Raw genomic sequence first — 24752 nt, forward strand, 5'->3', positions numbered from 1 at the left:
AATGCGAACAGCTATGAATTCACCGCAATTAACCGAGTTTAAGCTTAGTAATGCGAACAGCTAAGAATTGACCGCAATTAACCGAGTTTGGGCTCAGTAATGCGAACAGCTAAGAATTCACCGCTATTAACCGAGTTTGGGCTAAGTAATGCGAACAGCTAAGAATTCACCGCAATTAACCGAGTTTGGGCTCAGTAATTCGAACAGCTAAGAATTCACCGCAATTAACCGAGTTTGGGCTCAGTAATGCGAACTGCTAAGAATTCACCGCAATTAACCGAGTTTGAGCTCAGTAATGCGAACAGCTAAGAATTCACCGCAATTAACCTAGTTTGAGCTCAGTAATGCGAACAGCTAAGAATTCACCGCAATTAACCGAGTTTGAGGTCAGTAATGCGAACAGCTAAGAATTCACCGCAATTAACCGAGTTTAAGCTCAGTAATAGGAACAGCTTAGAATTCACCGCAATTAACCGAGTTTGAGCTCAGTAATGCGAACAGCTAAGAATTCACCGCAATTAACCGAGTTTGAGCTCAGTAATGCGAACAGCTAGGAATTCACCGCAATTAACCGAGTTTGGGCTCAGTAATGCGAACTGCTAAGAATTCACCGCAATTAACCGAGTTTGAGCTCAGTAATGCGAACAGCTAATAATTCACCGCAATTAACCGAGTTTAGGCTCAGTAATGCGAACAGCTAAGAATTCACCGCAATTAACCGAGTTTAAGCTCAGTAATAGGAACAGCTTAGAATTCACCGCAATTAACCGAGTTTGAGCTCAGTAATGCGAACAGCTAAGAATTCACCGCAATTAACCGAGTTTGAGCTCAGTAATGCGAACAGCTAGGAATTCACCGCAATTAACCGAGTTTGGGCTCAGTAATGCGAACTGCTAAGAATTCACCGCAATTAACCGAGTTTGAGCTCAGTAATGCGAACAGCTAATAATTCACCGCAATTAACCGAGTTTGGGCTCAGTAATGCGAACAACTAAGAATTCACTGAATTAACCGAGTTTAAGCTCAGTAATGCAAACAGCTAAGAATTCACCGCAATTAACCGAGTTCAGCTCAGTAATGCGAACAGCTAAGAATTCACCGCAATTAACCGAGTTTGAGCTCAGTAATGCGAACAGCTAAGAATTCACCGCAATTAACCGAGTTTAAGCTCAGTAATGCAAACAGCTAAGAATTCACCGCAATTAACCGAGTTTGGGCTCAGTAATGCGAACAGCTAAGAATTCACCGCAATTAACCGAGTTTGATCTCAGTAATGCGAACAGCTAAGAATTCACCGCAATTAACCGAGTTTGGGCTCAGTAATGCGAACAGCTAAGAATTCACCGCAATTAACCGAGTTTGGGCTCAGTAATGCGAACTGCTAAGAATTCACCGCAATTAACCGAGTTTGAGCTTAGTAATGCGAACAGCTAAGAATTCACCGCAATTAACCTAGTTTGAGGTTAGTAAAGCGAACAGCTAAGAATTCACCGCAATTAACCGAGTTTCAGCTCAGTAATGCGAACAGCTAAAAATTCACCCAGATTAACCGAGTTTGGGCTCAGTAATGCGAACAGCTAAGAATTCACCGCAATTAACCGAGTTTGGGCTCAGTAATGCGAACAGCTAAGAATTCACCGCAATCAACCGAGTTTGAGATCAGTTATGCGAACAGCTATGAATTCACCGCAATTAACCGAGATTGAGCTCAGTAATGCGAACAGCTAAGAATTCACCGCAATTAACCGAGTTTGTGCTCAGTAATGCGAACAGCTAAGAATTCACCGCAATTAACCGAGTTTGGGCTCAGTAATGCAAACAGCTAAGAATTCACCGCAATTAACCGAGTTTGGGCTCAGTAATGCAAACAGCTAAGAATTCACCGCAATTAACCGAGTTTGAGCTCAGTAATGCGAACAGCTAAGAATTCACCGCAATTAACCGAGTTTGGGCTCAGTAATGCGAACAGCTAAGAATTCACCGCAATTAACCGAGTTTGGGCTCAGTAATGCGAACAGCTAAGAATTCACCGCAATTAACCGAGTTTGGGCTCAGTAATGCGAACAGCTAAGAATTCACCGCAATTAACCTAGTTTGAGCTTAGTAAAGCGAACAGCCAAGAATTCACCGCAATTAACCGAGTTTGAGCTCAGTAATGCAATCAGCTAAGAATTCACCGCAATTAACCGAGTTTGAGCTCAGTAATGCGAACAGCTAAGAATTCACCGCAATTAACCGGGTTTGTGCTCAGTAATGCGAACAGCTAAGAATTCACCGCAATTAACCGAGTTTGAGCTCAGTAATGCGAACAGCTAAGAATTCACCGCAATTAACCGAGTTTGAGCTCAGTAATGCGAACAGCTAAGAATTCACCGCAATTAACCGAGTTTGGGCTCAGTAATGCAAACAGCTAAGAATTCACCGTAATTAACCGAGTTTCGGCTCAGTAATGCGAACAGCTAAGAATTCACCGCAATTAACCGGGTTTGTGCTCAGTAATGCGAACAGCTAAGAATTCACCGCAATTAACCGAGTTTGAGCTCAGTAATGCGAACAGCTAAGAATTCACCGCAATTAACCGAGTTTGAGCTCAGTAATGCGAACAGCTAAGAATTCACCGCAATTAACCGAGTTTGGGCTCAGTAATGCGAACAGCTAAGAATTCACCGCAATTAACCGAGTTTCGGCTCAGTAATGCGAACAGCTAAGAATTCACCGCAATTAACCAGGTTTGGGCTCAGCAATGCGAACAGGTAAGAATTCACCGCAATTAACCGAGTTTGGGCTAAGTAATGCGAACAGCTAAGAATTCACCGCAATCAACCGAGTTTGGGCTCAGTAATGCGAACAGCTAAGAATTCACCGCAATTAACCAAGTTTGGGCTCAGTAATTCGAACAGCTAAGAATTCACCGCAATTAACCGAGTTTGGGCTCAGTAATGCGAACAGCTAAGAATTCACCGCAACTAACCGACTTTGAGCTCAGTAATGCGAACAGCTAAGAATTCACCGCAATTAACCGAGTTTGAGCTCAGTAATGCGAACAGCTAAGAATTCACCGCAATTAACCGAGTTTGAGCTCAGTAATGCGAACAGCTAAGAATTCACCGAAATTAACCGAGTTTAAGCTCAGTAATGCGAACAGCTAAGAATTCACCGCAATTAACCGAGTTTGGGCTCAGTAATGCGAACAACTAAGAATTCACCGCAATTAACCGAGTTTAAGCTCAGTAATGCGAACAGCTAAGAATTCACCGCAATTAACCGAGTTTCAGCTCAGTAATGCGAACAGCTAAGAATTCACCGCAATTAACCGAGTTTGAGCTCAGTAATGCGAACAGCTAAGAATTCACCGCAATTAACCGAGTTTGGGCTCAGTAATGCGAACAGCTAAGAATTCACCGCAATTAACCGAGTTTGAGCTCAGTAATGCGAGCAGCTAAGAATTCACCGCAATTAACCGAGTTTGGGCTCAGTAAAGGGAACAGCTAAGAATTCACCGCAATTAACCGAGTTTGAGCTCAGTAATGCGAACAGCTAAGAATTCACCGCAATTAACCGAGTTTGAGCTCAGTAATGCGAACAGCTAAGAATTCACCGCAATTAACCGAGTTTGAGCTCAGTAATGCGAACAGCTAAGAATTCACTGCAATTAACCGAGTTTGGGCTCAGTAATGCGAACAGCTAAGAATTCACCGCAATTAACCGAGTTTGAGCTCAGTAATGCGAACAGCTATGAATTCACTGCAATTAACCGAGTTTGAGTTCAGTAATGCGAACAGCTATGAATTCACCGCAATTAACCGAGTTTGAGCTCAGTAATGCGAACAGCTAAGAACTCACCGCAAATAACCGAGTTTGAGCTCAGTAATGCGAACAGCTAAGAATTCACCGCAATTAACCGAGTTTAAGCTCAGTAATGCGAACAGCTAAGAATTCACCGCAATTAACCGAGTTTGAGCTCAGTAATGCGAACAGCTAAGAATTCACCGCAATTAACCGAGTTTGATCTCAGTAATGCGAACAGCTAAGAATTCACCGCAATTAACCGAGTTTGGGCTCAGTAATGCGAACAGCTAAGAATTCACCGCAATTAACCGAGTTTGATCTCAGTAATGCGAACAGCTAAGAATTCACCGCAATTAACCGAGTTTGGGCTCAGTAATGCGAACAGCTAAGAATTCACCGCAATTAACCGAGTTTCGGCTCAGTAATGCGAACAGCTAAGAATTCACCGCAATTAACCAGGTTTGGGCTCAGCAATGCGAACAGGTAAGAATTCACCGCAATTAACCGAGTTTGGGCTAAGTAATGCGAACAGCTAAGAATTCACCGCAATCAACCGAGTTTGGGCTCAGTAATGCGAACAGTTAAGAATTCACCGCAATTAACCAAGTTTGGGCTCAGTAATTCGAACAGCTAAGAATTCACCGCAATTAACCGAGTTTGGGCTCAGTAATGCGAACAGCTAAGAATTCACCGCAACTAACCGAGTTTGAGCTCAGTAATGCGAACAGCTAAGAATTCACCGCAATTAACCGAGTTTCAGCTCAGTAATGCGAACAGCTAAGAATTCACCGCAATTAACCGAGTTTGATCTCAGTAATGCGAACAACTAAGAATTCACCGCAATTAACCGAGTTTAAGCTCAGTAATGCGAACAGCTAAGAATTCACCGCAATTAACCGAGTTTCAGCTCAGTAATGCGAACAGCTAAGAATTCACCGCAATTAACCGAGTTTGAGCTCAGTAATGCGAACAGCTAAGAATTCACCGCAATTAACCGAGTTTGGGCTCAGTAATGCGAACAGCTAAGAATTCACCGCAATTAACCGAGTTTGAGCTCAGTAATGCGAGCAGCTAAGAATTCACCGCAATTAACCGAGTTTGAGCTCAGTAATGCGAACAGCTAAGAATTCACTGCAATTAACCGAGTTTGGGCTCAGTAATGCGAACAGCTAAGAATTCACCGCAATAACCCGAGTTTGATCTCAGTAATGCGAACAGCTAAGAATTCACCGCAATTAACCGAGTTTGGGCTCAGTAATGCGAACAGCTAAGAATTCACCGCAATTAACCGAGTTTGAGCTCAGTAATGCGAACAGCTAAGAATTCACCGCAATTAACCGAGTTTGAGCTCAGTAATGCGAACAGCTTAGAATTCACCGCAATTAACCGAGTTTGGGCTCAGTAATGCGAACTGCTAAGAATTCACCGCAATTAACCGAGTTTGAGCTCAGTAATGCGAACAGCTAATAATTCACCGCAATTAACCGAGTTTGGGCTCAGTAATGCGAACAACTAAGAATTTACCGCAATTAACCGAGTTTAAGCTCAGTAATGCAAACAGCTAAGAATTCACCGCAATTAACCGAGTTTCAGCTCAGTAATGCGAACAGCTAAGAATTCACCGCAATTAACCGAGTTTGAGCTCAGTAATGCGAACAGCTAAGAATTCACCGCAATTAACCGAGTTTAAGCTCAGTAATGCAAACAGCTAAGAATTCACCGCAATTAACCGAGTTAGGGCTCAGTGATGCGAACAGCTAAGAATTCACCGCAATTAACCGAGTTTGGGCTCAGTAATGCGAACTGCTAAGAATTCACCGCAATTAACCGAGTTTGAGCTTAGTAATGCGAACAGCTAAGAATTCACCGCAATTAACCTAGTTTGAGGTTAGTAAAGCGAACAGCTAAGAATTCACCGCAATTAACCGAGTTTCAGCTCAGTAATGCGAACAGCTAAGAATTCACCGCAATTAACCGAGTTTGGGCTCAGTAATGCGAACAGCTAAGAATTCACCGCAATTAACCGAGTTTGGGCTCAGTAATGCGAACAGCTAAGAATTCACCGCAATTAACCGAGTTTCGGCTCAGTAATGCGAACAGCTAAGAATTCACCGCAATTAACCGAGTTTGAGCTCAGTAATGCGAACAGCTAAGAATTCACCGCAATTAACCGAGTTTCGGCTCAGTAATGCGAGCAGCTAAGAATTCACCGCAATTAACCGAGTTTGGGCTCAGTAATGCGAACAGCTAAGAATTCACCGCAATTAACCGAGTTTGGGCTCAGTAATGCGAACAGCTAAGAATTCACCGCAATTAACCTAGTTTGAGCTTAGTAAAGCGAACAGCCAAGAATTCACCGCAATTAACCGAGTTTGAGCTAAGTAATGCGATCAGCTAAGAATTCACCGCAATTAACCGAGTTTGAGCTCAGTAATGCGAACAGCTAAGAATTCACCGCAATTAACCGGGTTTGTGCTCAGTAATGCGAACAGCTAAGAATTCACCGCAATTAACCGAGTTTGAGCTCAGTAATGCGAACAGCTAAGAATTCACCGCAATTAACCGAGTTTGAGCTCAGTAATGCGAACAGCTAAGAATTCACCGCAATTAACCGAGTTTCGGCTCAGTAATGCGAACAGCTAAGAATTCACCGCAATTAACCGAGTTTCGGCTCAGTAATGCGAACAGCTAAGAATTCATCGCAATTAACCGGGTTTGTGCTCAGTAATGCGAACAGCTAAGAATTCACCGCAATTAACCGAGTTTGAGCTCAGTAATGCGAACAGCTAAGAATTCACCGCAATTAACCGAGTTTGAGCTCAGTAATGCGAACAGCTAAGAATTCACCGCAATTAACCGAGTTTGGGCTCAGTAATGCGAACAGCTAAGAATTCACCGCAATTAACCGAGTTTCGGCTCAGTAATGCGAACAGCTAAGAATTCACCGCAATTAACCAGGTTTGGGCTCAGCAATGCGAACAGGTAAGAATTCACCGCAATTAACCGAGTTTGGGCTAAGTAATGCGAACAGCTAAGAATTCACCGCAATCAACCGAGTTCGGGCTCAGTAATGCGAACAGCTAAGAATTCACCGAAATTAGCCGAGTTTAAGCTCAGTAATGCGAACAGCTAAGAATTCACCGCAATTAACCGAGTTTGGGCTCAGTAATGCGAACAGCTAAGAATTCACCGCAATTAACCGAGTTTAAGCTCAGTAATGCAAACAGCTAAGAATTCACCGCAATTAACCGAGTTTCAGCTCAGTAATGCGAACAGCTAAGAATTCACCGCAATTAACCGAGTTTGAGCTCAGTAATGCGAACAGCTAAGAATTCACCGCAATTAACCGAGTTTGGGCTCAGTAAAGGGAACAGCTAAGAATTCACCGCAATTAACCGAGTTTGAGCTCAGTAATGCGAACAGCTAAGAATTCACCGCAATTAACCGAGTTTGAGCTCAGTAATGCGAACAGCTAAGAATTCACCGCAATTAACCGAGTTTGAGCTCAGTAATGCGAACAGCTAAGAATTCACTGCAATTAACCGAGTTTGGGCTCAGTAATGCGAACAGCTAAGAATTCACCGCAATTAACCGAGTTTGAGCTCAGTAATGCGAACAGCTATGAATTCACTACAATTAACCGAGTTTGAGTTCAGTAATGCGAACAGCTATGAATTCACCGCAATTAACCGAGTTTGAGCTCAGTAATGCGAACAGCTAAGAACTCACCGCAAATAACCGAGTTTGAGCTCAGTAATGCGAACAGCTAAGAATTCACCGCAATTAACCGAGTTTGAGCTCTGTAATGCGAACAGCTAAGAATTCACCGCAATTAACCGAGTTTGGGCTCAGTAATGCGAACAGCTAAGAATTCACCGCAATTAACCGAGTTTGATCTCAGTAATGCGAACAGCTAAGAATTCACCGCAATTAACCGAGTTTGGGCTCAGTAATGCGAACAGCTAAGAATTCACCGCAATTAACCGAGTTTGAGCTCAGTAATGCGAACAGCTAAGAATTCACCGCAATTAACCGAGTTTGAGCTCAGTAATGCGAACAGCTAAGAATTCACCGCAATTAACCGAGTTTGGCTCAGTAATGCGAACAGCTAAGAATTCACTGCAATTAACCGAGTTTGGGCTCAGTAATGCGAACAGCTAAGAATTCACCGCAATTAACCGAGTTTGGGCTCAGTAATGCGAACAGCTAAGAATTCACCGCAATTAACCGAGTTTGAGCTCAGTAATGCGAACAGCTAAGAATTCACCGCAATTAACCGAGTTTGAGCTCAGTAATGCGAACAGCTAAGAACTCACCGCAAATAACCGAGTTTGAGCTCAGTAATGCGAACAGCTAAGAATTCACCGCAATTAACCGAGTTTGGGCTCAGTAATGCGAACAGCTATGAATTCACCGCAATTAACCGAGTTTGAGCTCAGTAATGCGTACAGCTAAGAACTCACCGCAAATAACCGAGTTTGAACTCAGTAATGCGAACAGCTAAGAATTCACCGCAATTAACCGAGTTTGGGCTCAGTAATGCGAACAGCTAAGAATTCACCGCAATTAACCGAGTTTGAGCTCAGTAATGCGAACAGCTAAGAATTCACCGCAATTAACCGAGTTTGAGCTCAGTAATGCGAACAGCTAAGAATTCACCGCAATTAACCGAGTTTGAGCTCAGTAATGCGAACAGCTAAGAATTCACTGCAATTAACCGAGTTTGGGCTCAGTAATGCGAACAGCTAAGAATTCACCGCAATTAACCGAGTTTGAGCTCAGTAATGCGAACAGCTATGAATTCACTGCAATTAACCGAGTTTGAGTTCAGTAATGCGAACAGCTATGAATTCACCGCAATTAACCGAGTTTGAGCTCAGTAATGCGAACAGCTAAGAACTCACCGCAAATAACCGAGTTTGAGCTCAGTAATGCGAACAGCTAAGAATTCACCGCAATTAACCGAGTTTGAGCTCTGTAATGCGAACAGCTAAGAATTCACCGAAATTAACCGAGTTTGGGCTCAGTAATGCGAACAGCTAAGAATTCACCGCAATTAACCGAGTTTGATCTCAGTAATGCGAACAGCTAAGAATTCACCGCAATTAACCGAGTTTGGGCTCAGTAATGCGAACAGCTAAGAATTCACCGCAATTAACCGAGTTTGAGCTCAGTAATGCGAACAGCTAAGAATTCACCGCAATTAACCGAGTTTGGGCTCAGTAATGCGAACTGCTAAGAATTCACCGCAATTAACCGAGTTTGAGCTCCGTAATGCGAACAGCTAAGAATTCACCGCAATTAACCGAGTTTGGGCTCAGTAATGCGAACAACTAAGAATTCACCGCAATTAACCGAGTTTGAGCTCAGTAATGCGAACAGCTAAGAATTCACCGCAATTAACCGGGTTTGTGCTCAGTAATGCGAACAGCTAAGAATTCACCGCAATTAACCGAGTTTGAGCTCAGTAATGCGAACAGCTAAGAATTCACCGCAATTAACCGAGTTTGAGCTCAGTAATGCGAACAGCTAAGAATTCACCGCAATTAACCGAGTTTGGGCTCAGTAATGCGAACAGCTAAGAATTCACCGCAATTAACCGAGTTTCGGCTCAGTAATGCGAACAGCTAAGAATTCACCGCAATTAACCGAGTTTGTGCTCAGTAATGCGAACAGCTAAGAATTCACCGCAATTAACCGAGTTTGAGCTCAGTAATGCGAACAGCTAAGAATTCACCGCAATTAACCGAGTTTGAGCTCAGTAATGCGAACAGCTAAGAATTCACCGCAATTAACCGAGTTTGGGCTCAGTAATGCGAACAGCTAAGAATTCACCGCAATTAACCGAGTTTCGGCTCAGTAATGCGAACAGCTAAGAATTCACCGCAATTAACCAGGTTTGGGCTCAGCAATGCGAACAGGTAAGAATTCACCGCAATTAACCGAGTTTGGGCTAAGTAATGCGAACAGCTAAGAATTCACCGCAATCGACCGAGTTTGGGCTCAGTAATGCGAACAGCTAAGAATTCACCGCAATTAACCAAGTTTGGGCTCAGTAGTTCGAACAGCTAAGAATTCACCGCAATTAACCGAGTTTGGGCTCAGTAATGCGAACAGCTAAGAATTCACCGCAATTAACCGAGTTTGAGCTCAGTAATGCGAACAGCTAAGAATTCACCGCAATTAACCGAGTTTGAGCTCAGTAATGCGAACAGCTAAGAATTCACCGCAATTAACCGAGTTTGAGCTCAGTAATGCGAACAGCTAAGAATTCACCGCAATTAACCGAGTTTGGGCTCAGTAATGCGAACAGCTAAGAATTCACCGCAATTAACCGAGTTTGGGCTCAGTAATGCGAACAACTAAGAATTCACCGCAATTAACCGAGTTTAAGCTCAGTAATGCGAACAGCTAAGAATTCACCGCAATTAACCGAGTTTCAGCTCAGTAATGCGAACAGCTAAGAATTCACCGCAATTAACCGAGTTTGAGCTCAGTAATGCGAACAGCTAAGAATTCACCGCAATTAACCGAGTTTGGGCTCAGTAATGCGAACAGCTAAGAATTCACCGCAATTAACCGAGTTTGAGCTCAGTAATGCGAGCAGCTAAGAATTCACCGCAATTAACCGAGTTTGGGCTCAGTAAAGGGAACAGCTAAGAATTCACCGCAATTAACCGAGTTTGGGCTCAGTAATGCGAACAGCTAAGAATTCACCGCAATTAACCGAGTTTGAGCTCAGTAATGCGAACAGCTAAGAATTCACCGCAATTAACCGAGTTTGAGCTCAGTAATGCGAACAGCTAAGAATTCACTGCAATTAACCGAGTTTGGGCTCAGTAATGCGAACTGCTAAGAATTCACCGCAATTAACCGAGTTTGAGCTCAGTAATGCGAACAGCTAAGAATTCACCGCAATTAACCGAGTTTGAGCTCAGTAATGCGAACAACTCTGAGTTCACCGCAATTAACCGAGTTTGAACTCAGTAATGCGAACAACTAAGAATTCACCGCAATTAACCGAGTTTGAGCTCAGTAATGCGAACAGCTAAGAATTCACCGCAATTAACCGAGTTTGAGCTCAGTAATGCGAACAGCTAAGAATTCACCGCAATTAACCGAGTTTGAGCTCAGTAATGCGAACAGCTAAGAATTCACCGCAATTAACCGAGTTTGGGCTCAGTAATGCGAACAGCTAAGAATTCACCGCAATTAACCGAGTTTGAACTCAGTAATGCGAACAACTCTGAGTTCACCGCAATTAACCGAGTTTGAGCTCAGTAATGCGAACAGCTAAGAGTTCACCGCAATTAACCGAGTTTGGGCTCAGTAATGCAAACTGCTAAGAATTCACCACAATTAACCGAGTTTGAGCTCAGTAATGCGAACAGCTAAGAATTCACCGCAATTAACCGAGTTTGAGCTCAGTAATGCGAACAGCTAAGAATTCACCGCAATTAACCGAGTTTGAGCTCAGTAATGCGAACAACTCTGAGTTCACCGCAATTAACCGAGTTTGATCTCAGTAATGCGAACAGCTAAGAATTCACCGCAATTAACCGAGTTTGAACTCAGTAATGCGAACAGCTAAGAATTCACCGCAATTAACCGAGTTTGAACTCAGTAATGCGAACAGCTCTGAGTTCACCGCAATTAACCGAGTTTGAGCTCAGTAATGCGAACAGCTAAGAATTCACCGCAATTAACCGAGTTTGAGCTCAGTAATGCGAACAGCTCTGAGTTCACCGCAATTAACCGAGTTTGAGCTCAGTAATGCGAACAGCTCTGAGTTCACCGCAATTAACCGAGTTTGAGCTCAGTGATGCGAACAGCTAAGAATTCACCGCAATTAACCGAGTTTGATCTCAGTAATGCGAACAGCTAAGAATTCACCGCGATTAACCGAGTTTGGGCTCAGTAATGCGAACAGCTAAGAATTCACCGCAATTAACCGAGTTTGAGATCAGTAATGCGAACAGCTAAGAGTTCACCGCAATTAACCGAGTTTGAGCTCAGTAATGCGAACAGCTAAGAATTCACCGCAATTAACCGAGTTTGATCTCAGTAATGCGAACAGTTAAGAATTCACCGCAATTAACAGAGTTTGGGCTCAGTAATGCGAACAACTCTGAGTTCACCGCAATTAACCGAGTTTGAACTCAGTAATGCGAACAGCTAAGAATTCACCGCAATTAACCGAGTTTGAACTCAGTAATGCGAACAGCTAAGAATTCACCGCAATTAACCGAGTTTGAACTCAGTAATGCGAACAGCTCTGAGTTCACCGCAATTAACCGAGTTTGAGCTCAGTAATGCGAACAGCTAAGAATTCACCGCAATTAACCGAGTTTAGGCTCAGTAATGCGAACAGCTAAGAATTCACCGCAATTAACCGAGTTTGAGCTCAGTAATGCGAACAGCTAAGAATTCACCGCAATTAACCGAGTTTGAACTCAGTAATGCGAACAGCTCTGAGTTCACCGCAATTAACCGAGTTTGAGCTCAGTAATGCGAACAGCTCTGAGTTCACCGCAATTAACCGAGTTTAGGCTCAGTAATGCGAACAGCTAAGAATTCACCGCAATTAACCGAGTTTGAGCTCAGTAATGCGAACAACTCTGAGTTCACCGCAATTAACCGAGTTTGAGCTCAGTAATGCGAACAACTCTGAGTTCACCGCAATTAACCGAGTTTGAGCTCAGTAATGCGAACAACTCTGAGTTCACCGCAATTAACCGAGTTTGAGCTCAGTAATGCGAACAGCTAAGAATTCACCGCAATTAACCGAGTTTAGGCTCAGTAATGCGAACAGCTAAGAATTCACCGCAATTAACCGAGTTTGGGCTCAGTAATGCGAACAACTCTGAGTTCACCGCAATTAACCGAGTTTGAGCTCAGTAATGCGAACAACTAAGAATTCACCGCAATTAACCGAGTTTGGGCTCAGTAATGCGAACAGCTCTGAGTTCACCGCAATTAACCGAGTTTGAGCTCAGTAACGCGAACAACTCTGAGTTCACCGCAATTAACCGAGTTTGAGCTCAGTAATGCGAACAGCTAAGAATTCACCGCAATTAACCGAGTTTGATCTCAGTAATGCGAACAGCTAAGAATTCACCGCGATTAACCGAGTTTGGGCTCAGTAATGCGAACAGCTAAGAATTCACCGCAATTAACCGAGTTTGAGCTCAGTAATGCGAACAACTCTGAGTTCACCGCAATTAACCGAGTTTGAGCTCAGTAATGCGAACAGCTAAGAATTCACCGCAATTAACCGAGTTTGAGCTCAGTAATGCGAACAGCTAAGAATTCACCGCAATTAACCGAGTTTGATCTCAGTAATGCGAACAGCTAAGAATTCACCGCAATTAACCGAGTTTGGGCTCAGTAATGCGAACAGGTAAGAATTCACCGCAATTAACCGAGTTTGAGCTCAGTAATGCGAACAGCTAAGAATTCACCGCAATTAACCGAGTTTGGGCTCAGTAATGCGAACAGCTCTGAGTTCACCGCAATTAACCGAGTTTAAGCTCAGTAATGCGAACAGGTAAGAATTCACCGAAATTAACCGAGTTTGAACTCAGTAATGCGAACAGCTAAGAATTCACCGCAATTAACCGAGTTTGAGCTCAGTAATGCGAACAGCTAAGAATTCACTGCAATTAACCGAGTTTGAGCTCAGTAATGGGAACAGCTAAGAATTCACCGCAATTAACCGAGTTTGATCTCAGTAATGCGAACAACTCTGAGTTCACCGCAATTAACCGAGTTTGAGCTCAGTAATGCGAACAGCTAAGAATTCACCGCAATTAACCGAGTTTGGGCTCAGTAATGCGAACAGCTAAGAATTCACCGCAATTAACCGAATTCGAGCTCAGTAATGCGAACAGCTAAGAATTCACCGCAATTAACCGAGTTTGGGCTCAGTAATGCGAACAGCTCTGAGTTCACCGCAATTAACCGAGTTTGAGCTCAGTAATGCGAACAGCTAAGAATTCACCGCAAATAACCGAGTTTGGGCTCAGTATTGCGAACAGCTAAGAATTCACCGCAATTAACCGAGTTTGAGCTCAGTAATGCGAACAGCTCTGAGTTCACCGCAATTAACCGAGTTTGAGCTCAATAATGCGAACAGCTAAGAATTCACCGCAATTAACCGAGTTTGGGCTCAGTAATGCGAACAGCTAAGAATTCACCGCAATTAACCGAGTTTGAGCTCAGTAATGCGAACAACTAAGAATTCACCGCAATTAACTGAGTTTGAGCTCAGTAATGCGAACAGCTAAGAATTCACCGCAATTAACCGAGTTTGAGCTCAGTAATGCGAACAGCTAAGAATTCACCGCAATTAACCGAGTTTGGGCTCAGTAATGTGAACAGCTAAGAATTCACCGCAATTAACCGAGTTTGAGCTCAGTAATGCGAACAGCTAAGAATTCACCGCAATTAACCGAGTTTGAGCTCAGTAATGCGAACAACTCTGAGTTCACCGCAATTAACCGAGTTTGAGCTCAGTAATGCGAACAGCTCTGAGTTCACCGCAATTAACCGAGTTTGAGCTCAGTAAAGCGAACAGCTAAGAATTCACCGCAATTAACCGATTTTGGGCTCAGTAATGCGAACAGCTAAGAATTCACCGCAATTAACCGAGTTTGAGCTCAGTAATGCGAACAACTCTGAGTTCACCGCAATTAACCGAGTTTGAGCTCAGTAATGCGAACAACTAAGAATTCACCGCAATTAACCGAGTTTGGGCTCAGTGATGCAAACAGCTAAGAATTCACCGCAATTAACCGAGTTTGAGCTCAGTAATGCGAACAGCTCTGAGTTCACCGCAATTAACCGAGTTTGAGCTCAGTAATGCGAACAGCTAAGAATTCACCGCAATTAACCGAGTTTGATCTCAGTAATGCGAACAGCTAAGAATTCACCGCAATTAACCGAGTTTGAGCTCAGTAATGCGAACAGCTAAGAATTCACCGCAATTAACCGAGTTTGATCTCAGTAATGCGAACAGCTAAGAATTCACCGCAATTAACCGAGTTTGTGCTCAGTAATGCGAACAGCTAAGAATTCACCGCAATTAACCGAGTTTGAGCTCAGTAATGCGAACAGCTCTGAGTTCACCGCAATTAACCGAGTTTGAGCTCAGTAAAGCGAACAGCTAAGAATTCACCGCAATTAACCGATTTTGGGCTCAGTAATGCGAACAGCTAAGAATTCACCGCAATTAACCGAGTTTGAGCTCAGTAATGCGAACAACTCTGAGTTCACCGCAATCAACCGAGTTTGAGCTCAGTAATGCGAACAACTAAGAATTCACCGCAATTAACCGAGTTTGGGCTCAGTGATGCAAACAGCTAAGAATTCACCGCAATTAACCGAGTTTGAGCTCAGTAATGCGAACAGCTCTGAGTTCACCGCAATTAACCGAGTTTGAGCTCAGTAATGCGAACAGCTAAGAATTCACCGCAATTAACCGAGTTTGATCTCAGTAATGCGAACAGCTAAGAATTCACCGCAATTAACCGAGTTTGAGCTCAGTAATGCGAACAGCTAAGAATTCACCGCAATTAACCGAGTTTGATCTCAGTAATGCGAACAGCTAAGAATTCACCGCAATTAACCGAGTTTGAGCTCAGTAATGCGAACAGCTAAGAATTCACCGTAATTAACCGAGTTTGAGCTCAGTAATGCGAACAGCTAAGAATTCACCGCAATTAACCGAGTTTGGGCTCAGTAATGCGAACAACTCTGAGTTCACCGCAATTAACCGAGTTTGAGCTCAGTAATGCGAACAACTAAGAATTCACCGCAATTAACCGAGTTTGGGCTCAGTGATGCAAACAGCTAAGAATTCACCGCAATTAACCGAGTTTGAGCTCAGTAATGCGAACAGCTCTGAGTTCACCGCAATTAACCGAGTTTGAGCTCAGTAATGCGAACAGCTAAGAATTCACCGCAATTAACCGAGTTTGATCTCAGTAATGCGAACAGCTAAGAATTCACCGCAATTAACCGAGTTTGAGCTCAGTAATGCGAACAGCTAAGAATTCACCGCAATTAACCGAGTTTGATCTCAGTAATGCGAACAGCTAAGAATTCACCGCAATTAACCGAGTTTGTGCTCAGTAATGCGAACAGCTAAGAATTCACCGCAATTAACCGAGTTTGGGCTCAGTAATGCGAACAACTCTGAGTTCACCGCAATTAACCGAGTTTGAGCTCAGTAATGCGAACAACTAAGAATTCACCGCAATTAACCGAGTTTGGGCTCAGTGATGCAAACAGCTAAGAATTCACCGCAATTAACCGAGTTTGAGCTCAGTAATGCGAACAGCTCTGAGTTCACCGCAATTAACCGAGTTTGAGCTCAGTAATGCGAACAGCTAAGAATTCACCGCAATTAACCGAGTTTGATCTCAGTAATGCGAACAGCTAAGAATTCACCGCAATTAACCGAGTTTGAGCTCAGTAATGCGAACAGCTAAGAATTCACCGCAATTAACCGAGTTTGATCTCAGTAATGCGAACAGCTAAGAATTCACCGCAATTAACCGAGTTTGTGCTCAGTAATGCGAACAGCTAAGAATTCACCGCAATTAACCGAGTTTGAGCTCAGTAATGCGAACAGCTCTGAGTTCACCGCAATTAACCGAGTTTGAGCTCAGTAAAGCGAACAGCTAAGAATTCACCGCAATTAACCGATTTTGGGCTCAGTAATGCGAACAGCTAAGAATTCACCGCAATTAACCGAGTTTGAGCTCAGTAATGCGAACAACTCTGAGTTCACCGCAATCAACCGAGTTTGAGCTCAGTAATGCGAACAACTAAGAATTCACCGCAATTAACCGAGTTTGGGCTCAGTGATGCAAACAGCTAAGAATTCACCGCAATTAACCGAGTTTGAGCTCAGTAATGCGAACAGCTCTGAGTTCACCGCAATTAACCGAGTTTGAGCTCAGTAATGCGAACAGCTAAGAATTCACCGCAATTAACCGAGTTTGATCTCAGTAATGCGAACAGCTAAGAATTCACCGCAATTAACCGAGTTTGAGCTCAGTAATGCGAACAGCTAAGAATTCACCGCAATTAACCGAGTTTGATCTCAGTAATGCGAACAGCTAAGAATTCACCGCAATTAACCGAGTTTGAGCTCAGTAATGCGAACAGCTAAGAATTCACCGTAATTAACCGAGTTTGAGCTCAGTAATGCGAACAGCTAAGAATTCACCGCAATTAACCGAGTTTGGGCTCAGTAATGCGAACAGCTAAGAATTCACCGCAATTAACCGAGTTTGGGCTCAGTAATGCGAACAGCTCTGAGTTCACCGCAATTAACCGAGTTTGTGCTCAGTAATGCGAACAGCTAAGAATTCACCGCAATTAACCGAATTCGAGCTCAGTAATGCGAACAGCTAAGAATTCACCGCAATTAACCGAGTTTGAGCTCAGTAATGCGAACAGCTAAGAATTCACCGCAATTAACCGAGTTTGATCTCAGTAATGCGAACAGCTCTGAGTTCACCGCAATTAACCGAGTTTGAGCTCAGTAATGCGAACAGCTAAGAATTCACCGTAATTAACCGAGTTTGAGCTCAGTAATGCGAACAGCTAAGAATTCACCGCAATTAACCGAGTTTGGGCTCAGTAATGCGAACAGCTAAGAATTCACCGCAATTAACCGAGTTTGGGCTCAGTAATGCGAACAGCTCTGAGTTCACCGCAATTAACCGAGTTTGTGCTCAGTAATGCGAACAGCTAAGAATTCACCGCAATTAACCGAATTCGAGCTCAGTAATGCGAACAGCTAAGAATTCACCGCAATTAACCGAGTTTGAGCTCAGTAATGCGAACAGCTAAGAATTCACCGCAATTAACCGAGTTTGATCTCAGTAATGCGAACAGCTCTGAGTTCACCGCAATTAACCGAGTTTGAGCTCAGTAAAGCGAACAGCTAAGAATTCACCGCAATTAACCGAGTTTGAGCTCAGTAATGCGAACAGCTCTGAGTTCACCGCAATTAACCGAGTTTGAGCTCAGTAATGCGAACAGCTAAGAATTCACCGCAATTAACCGAGTTTGAGCTCAGTAATGCGAACAGCTAAGAATTCACCGCAATTAACCGAGTTTGATCTCAGTAATGCGAACAGCTAAGAATTCACCGCAATTAACCGAGTTTGGGCTCAGTAATGCGAACAGCTAAGAATTCACCGCAATTAACCGAGTTTGATCTCAGTAATGCGAACAGCTAAGAATTCACCGCAATTAACCGAGTTTGAGCTCAGTAATGCGAACAGCTCTGAATTCACCGCAATTAACCGAGTTTGATCTCAGTAATGCGAACAGCTAAGAATTCACCGCAATTAACCGAGTTTGAGCTCAGTAATGCGAACAACTCTGAGTTCACCGCAATTAACCGAGTTTGATCTCAGTAATGCGAACAGCTAAGAATTCACCGCAATTAACCGAGTTTGAGCTCAGTAATGCGAACAGCTAAGAATTCACCGCAATTAACCGAGTTTGGGCTCAGTAATGCGAACAGCTAAGAATTCACCGCAATTAACCGAGTTTGTGCTCAGTAATGCGAACAGCTCTGAATTCACCGCAATTAACCGAGTTTGAGCTCAGTAATGCGAACAACTCTGAATTCACCGCAATTAACCGAGTTTGAGCTCAGTAATGCGAACAGCTAAGAATTCACCGCAATTAACCGAGTTTGGGCTCAGTAATGCGAACAGCTAAGAATTCACCGCAATTAACCGAGTTTGAGCTCAGTAATGCGAACAGCTCTGAATTCACCGCAATTAACCGAGTTTGGGCTCAGTAATGCGAACAGCTAAGAATTCACTGCAATTAACCGAGTTTGAGCTCAGTAATGCGAACAGCTAAGAATTCACCGCAATTAACCGAGTTTGAGCTCAGTAATGCGAACAGCTAAGAATTCATCGCAATTAACCGAGTTTGAGCTCAGTAATGCGAACAGCTCTGAATTCACCGCAATTAACCGAGTTTGGGCTCAGTAATGCGAACAGCTAAGAATTCACTGCAATTAACCGAGTTTGAGCTCAGTAATGCGAACAGCTAAGAATTCACCGCAATTAACCGAGTTTGAGCTCAGTAATGCGAACAGCTAAGAATTCATCGCAATTAACCGAGTTTGAGCTCAGTAATGCGAACAGCTAAGAATTCACCGCAATTAACCGAGTTTAAGCTCAGTAATGCGAACAGCTCTGAGTTCACCGCAATTAACCGAGTTTGATCTCAGTAATGCGAACAGCTAAGAATTCACCGCAATTAACCGAGTTTAAGCTCAGTAATGCGAACAGCTCTGAGTTCACCGCAATTAACCGAGTTTGATCTCAGTAATGCGAACAGCTAAGAATTCACTGCAATTAACCGAGTTTGAGCTCAGTAATGCGAACAGCTAAGAATTCACCGCAATTAACCGAGTTTGAGCTCAGTAATGCGAACAGCTAAGAATTCATCGCAATTAACCGAGTTTGAGCTCAAGAATGCGAACGTCTAAGAATTCACCGCAATTAACCGAGTTTGATCTCAGTAATGCGAACAGCTAAGAATTCACCGCAATTAACCGAGTTTGGGCTCAGTAATGCGAACAGCTAAGAATTCACCGCAATTAACCGAGTTTGAGCTCAGTAATGCGAACAGCTCTGAGTTCACCGCAATTAACCGAGTTTGAGCTCAGTAATGCGAACAGCTAAGAATTCACCGCAATTAACCGAGTTTGATCTCAGTAATGCGAACAGCTAAGAATTCACCGCAATTAACCGAGTTTGGGCTCAGTAATGCGAACAGCTAAGAATTCACCGCAATTAACTGAGTTTGAGCTCAGTAATGCGAACAGCTCTGAGTTCACCGCAATTAACCGAGTTTGAGCTCAGTAATGCGAACAGCTAAGTATTCACCGAAATTAACCGAGTTTGATCTCAGTAATGCGAACAGCTAAGAATTCACCGCAATTAACCGAGTTTGGGCTCAGTAATGCGAACAACTCTGAGTTCACCGCAATTAACCGAGTTTGGGCTCAGTAATGCGAACAGCTCTGAGTTCACCGCAATTAACCGAGTTTGAGCTCAGTAATGCGAACAGGTAAGAATTCACCGCAATTAACCGAGTTTGGGCTCAGTAATGCGAACAGCTAAGAATTCACCGCAATTAACCGAGTTTGAGCTCAGTAATGCGAACAGATAAGAATTCACCGCAATTAACCGAGTTTGAGCTTAGTAATGCGAACAGCTCTGAGTTCACCGCAATTAACCGAGTTTGATCTCAGTAATGCGAACAGCTAAGAATTCACCGCAATTAACCGAGTTTGAGCTCAGTAATGCGAACAGATAAGAATTCACCGCAATTAACCGAGTTTGAGCTTAGTAATGCGAACAGCTAAGAATTCACCGCAATTAACTGAGTTTGAGCTCAGTAATGCGAACAACTAAGAATTCACCGCAATTAACCGAGTTTGATCTCAGTAATGCGAACAGCTCTGAGTTCACTGCAATTAACCGAGTTTGAGCTCAGTAATGCGAACAGCTAAGAATTCACCGCAATTAACCGAGTTTGAGCTCAGTAATGCGAACAGATAAGAATTCACCGCAATTAACCGAGTTTGAGCTCAGTAATGCGAACAGATAAGAATTCACCGCAATTAACCGAGTTTGAGCTTAGTAATGCGAACAGCTCTGAGTTCACCGCAATTAACCGAGTTTGATCTCAGTAATGCGAACAACTCTGAGTTCACTGCAATTAACCGAGTTTGAGCTCAGTAATGCAAACAGCTAAGAGTTCACCGCAATTAACCGAGTTTGAGCTCAGTAATGCGAACAGCTAAGAATTCACCGCAATTAACCGAGTTTAGGCTCAGTAATGCGAACAGCTAAGAATTCACCGCAATTAACCGAGTTTGAGCTCAGTAATGCGAACAACTCTGAGTTCACCGCAATTAACCGAGTTTGAGCTCAGTAATGCGAACAACTCTGAGTTCACCGCAATTAACCGAGTTTGAGCTCAGTAATGCGAACAGCTAAGAATTCACCGCAATTAACCGAGTTTGATCTCAGTAATGCGAACAGCTAAGAATTCACCGCGATTAACCGAGTTTGGGCTCAGTAATGCGAACAGCTAAGAATTCACCGCAATTAACCGAGTTTGAGCTCAGTAATGCGAACAACTCTGAGTTCACCGCAATTAACCGAGTTTGAGCTCAGTAATGCGAACAGCTAAGAATTCACCGCAATTAACCGAGTTTGAGCTCAGTAATGCGAACAGCTAAGAATTCACCGCAATTAACCGAGTTTGATCTCAGTAATGCGAACAGCTAAGAATTCACCGCAATTAACCGAGTTTGGGCTCAGTAATGCGAACAGGTAAGAATTCACCGCAATTAACCGAGTTTGAGCTCAGTAATGCGAACAGCTAAGAATTCACCGCAATTAACCGAGTTTGGGCTCAGTAATGCGAACAGCTCTGAGTTCACCGCAATTAACCGAGTTTAAGCTCAGTAATGCGAACAGGTAAGAATTCACCGAAATTAACCGAGTTTGAACTCAGTAATGCGAACAGCTAAGAATTCACCGCAATTAACCGAGTTTGAGCTCAGTAATGCGAACAGCTAAGAATTCACTGCAATTAACCGAGTTTGAGCTCAGTAATGGGAACAGCTAAGAATTCACCGCAATTAACCGAGTTTGATCTCAGTAATGCGAACAACTCTGAGTTCACCGCAATTAACCGAGTTTGAGCTCAGTAATGCGAACAGCTAAGAATTCACCGCAATTAACCGAGTTTGGGCTCAGTAATGCGAACAGCTAAGAATTCACCGCAATTAACCGAATTCGAGCTCAGTAATGCGAACAGCTAAGAATTCACCGCAATTAACCGAGTTTGGGCTCAGTAATGCGAACAGCTCTGAGTTCACCGCAATTAACCGAGTTTGAGCTCAGTAATGCGAACAGCTAAGAATTCACCGCAAATAACCGAGTTTGGGCTCAGTATTGCGAACAGCTAAGAATTCACCGCAATTAACCGAGTTTGAGCTCAGTAATGCGAACAGCTCTGAGTTCACCGCAATTAACCGAGTTTGAGCTCAATAATGCGAACAGCTAAGAATTCACCGCAATTAACCGAGTTTGGGCTCAGTAATGCGAACAGCTAAGAATTCACCGCAATTAACCGAGTTTGAGCTCAGTAATGCGAACAACTAAGAATTCACCGCAATTAACTGAGTTTGAGCTCAGTAATGCGAACAGCTAAGAATTCACCGCAATTAACCGAGTTTGAGCTCAGTAATGCGAACAGCTAAGAATTCACCGCAATTAACCGAGTTTGGGCTCAGTAATGTGAACAGCTAAGAATTCACCGCAATTAACCGAGTTTGAGCTCAGTAATGCGAACAGCTAAGAATTCACCGCAATTAACCGAGTTTGAGCTCAGTAATGCGAACAACTCTGAGTTCACCGCAATTAACCGAGTTTGAGCTCAGTAATGCGAACAGCTCTGAGTTCACCGCAATTAACCGAGTTTGAGCTCAGTAAAGCGAACAGCTAAGAATTCACCGCAATTAACCGATTTTGGGCTCAGTAATGCGAACAGCTAAGAATTCACCGCAATTAACCGAGTTTGAGCTCAGTAATGCGAACAACTCTGAGTTCACCGCAATTAACCGAGTTTGAGCTCAGTAATGCGAACAACTAAGAATTCACCGCAATTAACCGAGTTTGGGCTCAGTGATGCAAACAGCTAAGAATTCACCGCAATTAACCGAGTTTGAGCTCAGTAATGCGAACAGCTCTGAGTTCACCGCAATTAACCGAGTTTGAGCTCAGTAATGCGAACAGCTAAGAATTCACCGCAATTAACCGAGTTTGATCTCAGTAATGCGAACAGCTAAGAATTCACCGCAATTAACCGAGTTTGAGCTCAGTAATGCGAACAGCTAAGAATTCACCGCAATTAACCGAGTTTGATCTCAGTAATGCGAACAGCTAAGAATTCACCGCAATTAACCGAGTTTGAGCTCAGTAATGCGAACAGCTCTGAGTTCACCGCAATTAACCGAGTTTGAGCTCAGTAATGCGAACAGCTCTGAGTTCACCGCAATTAACCGAGTTTGAGCTCAGTAATGCGAACAGCTCTGAGTTCACCGCAATTAACCGAGTTTGAGCTCAGTAAAGCGAACAGCTAAGAATTCACCGCAATTAACCGATTTTGGGCTCAGTAATGCGAACAGCTAAGAATTCACCGCAATTAACCGAGTTTGAGCTCAGTAATGCGAACAACTCTGAGTTCACCGCAATCAACCGAGTTTGAGCTCAGTAATGCGAACAACTAAGAATTCACCGCAATTAACCGAGTTTGGGCTCAGTGATGCAAACAGCTAAGAATTCACCGCAATTAACCGAGTTTGAGCTCAGTAATGCGAACAGCTCTGAGTTCACCGCAATTAACCGAGTTTGAGCTCAGTAATGCGAACAGCTAAGAATTCACCGCAATTAACCGAGTTTGATCTCAGTAATGCGAACAGCTAAGAATTCACCGCAATTAACCGAGTTTGAGCTCAGTAATGCGAACAGCTAAGAATTCACCGCAATTAACCGAGTTTGATCTCAGTAATGCGAACAGCTAAGAATTCACCGCAATTAACCGAGTTTGAGCTCAGTAATGCGAACAGCTAAGAATTCACCGTAATTAACCGAGTTTGAGCTCAGTAATGCGAACAGCTAAGAATTCACCGCAATTAACCGAGTTTGGGCTCAGTAATGCGAACAGCTAAGAATTCACCGCAATTAACCGAGTTTGGGCTCAGTAATGCGAACAGCTCTGAGTTCACCGCAATTAACCGAGTTTGTGCTCAGTAATGCGAACAGCTAAGAATTCACCGCAATTAACCGAATTCGAGCTCAGTAATGCGAACAGCTAAGAATTCACCGCAATTAACCGAGTTTGAGCTCAGTAATGCGAACAGCTAAGAATTCACCGCAATTAACCGAGTTTGATCTCAGTAATGCGAACAGCTCTGAGTTCACCGCAATTAACCGAGTTTGAGCTCAGTAATGCGAACAGCTAAGAATTCACCGTAATTAACCGAGTTTGAGCTCAGTAATGCGAACAGCTAAGAATTCACCGCAATTAACCGAGTTTGGGCTCAGTAATGCGAACAGCTAAGAATTCACCGCAATTAACCGAGTTTGGGCTCAGTAATGCGAACAGCTCTGAGTTCACCGCAATTAACCGAGTTTGTGCTCAGTAATGCGAACAGCTAAGAATTCACCGCAATTAACCGAATTCGAGCTCAGTAATGCGAACAGCTAAGAATTCACCGCAATTAACCGAGTTTGAGCTCAGTAATGCGAACAGCTAAGAATTCACCGCAATTAACCGAGTTTGATCTCAGTAATGCGAACAGCTCTGAGTTCACCGCAATTAACCGAGTTTGAGCTCAGTAAAGCGAACAGCTAAGAATTCACCGCAATTAACCGAGTTTGAGCTCAGTAATGCGAACAGCTCTGAGTTCACCGCAATTAACCGAGTTTGAGCTCAGTAATGCGAACAGCTAAGAATTCACCGCAATTAACCGAGTTTGAGCTCAGTAATGCGAACAGCTAAGAATTCACCGCAATTAACCGAGTTTGATCTCAGTAATGCGAACAGCTAAGAATTCACCGCAATTAACCGAGTTTGGGCTCAGTAATGCGAACAGCTAAGAATTCACCGCAATTAACCGAGTTTGATCTCAGTAATGCGAACAGCTAAGAATTCACCGCAATTAACCGAGTTTGAGCTCAGTAATGCGAACAGCTCTGAATTCACCGCAATTAACCGAGTTTGATCTCAGTAATGCGAACAGCTAAGAATTCACCGCAATTAACCGAGTTTGAGCTCAGTAATGCGAACAACTCTGAGTTCACCGCAATTAACCGAGTTTGATCTCAGTAATGCGAACA

This window comes from Thalia democratica, chromosome 8, assembly GCF_965202585.1.
Source record: "Thalia democratica chromosome 8, ktThaDemo2.hap1.1, whole genome shotgun sequence".
Taxonomy (NCBI): Eukaryota; Metazoa; Chordata; class Thaliacea; order Salpida; family Salpidae; genus Thalia; species Thalia democratica.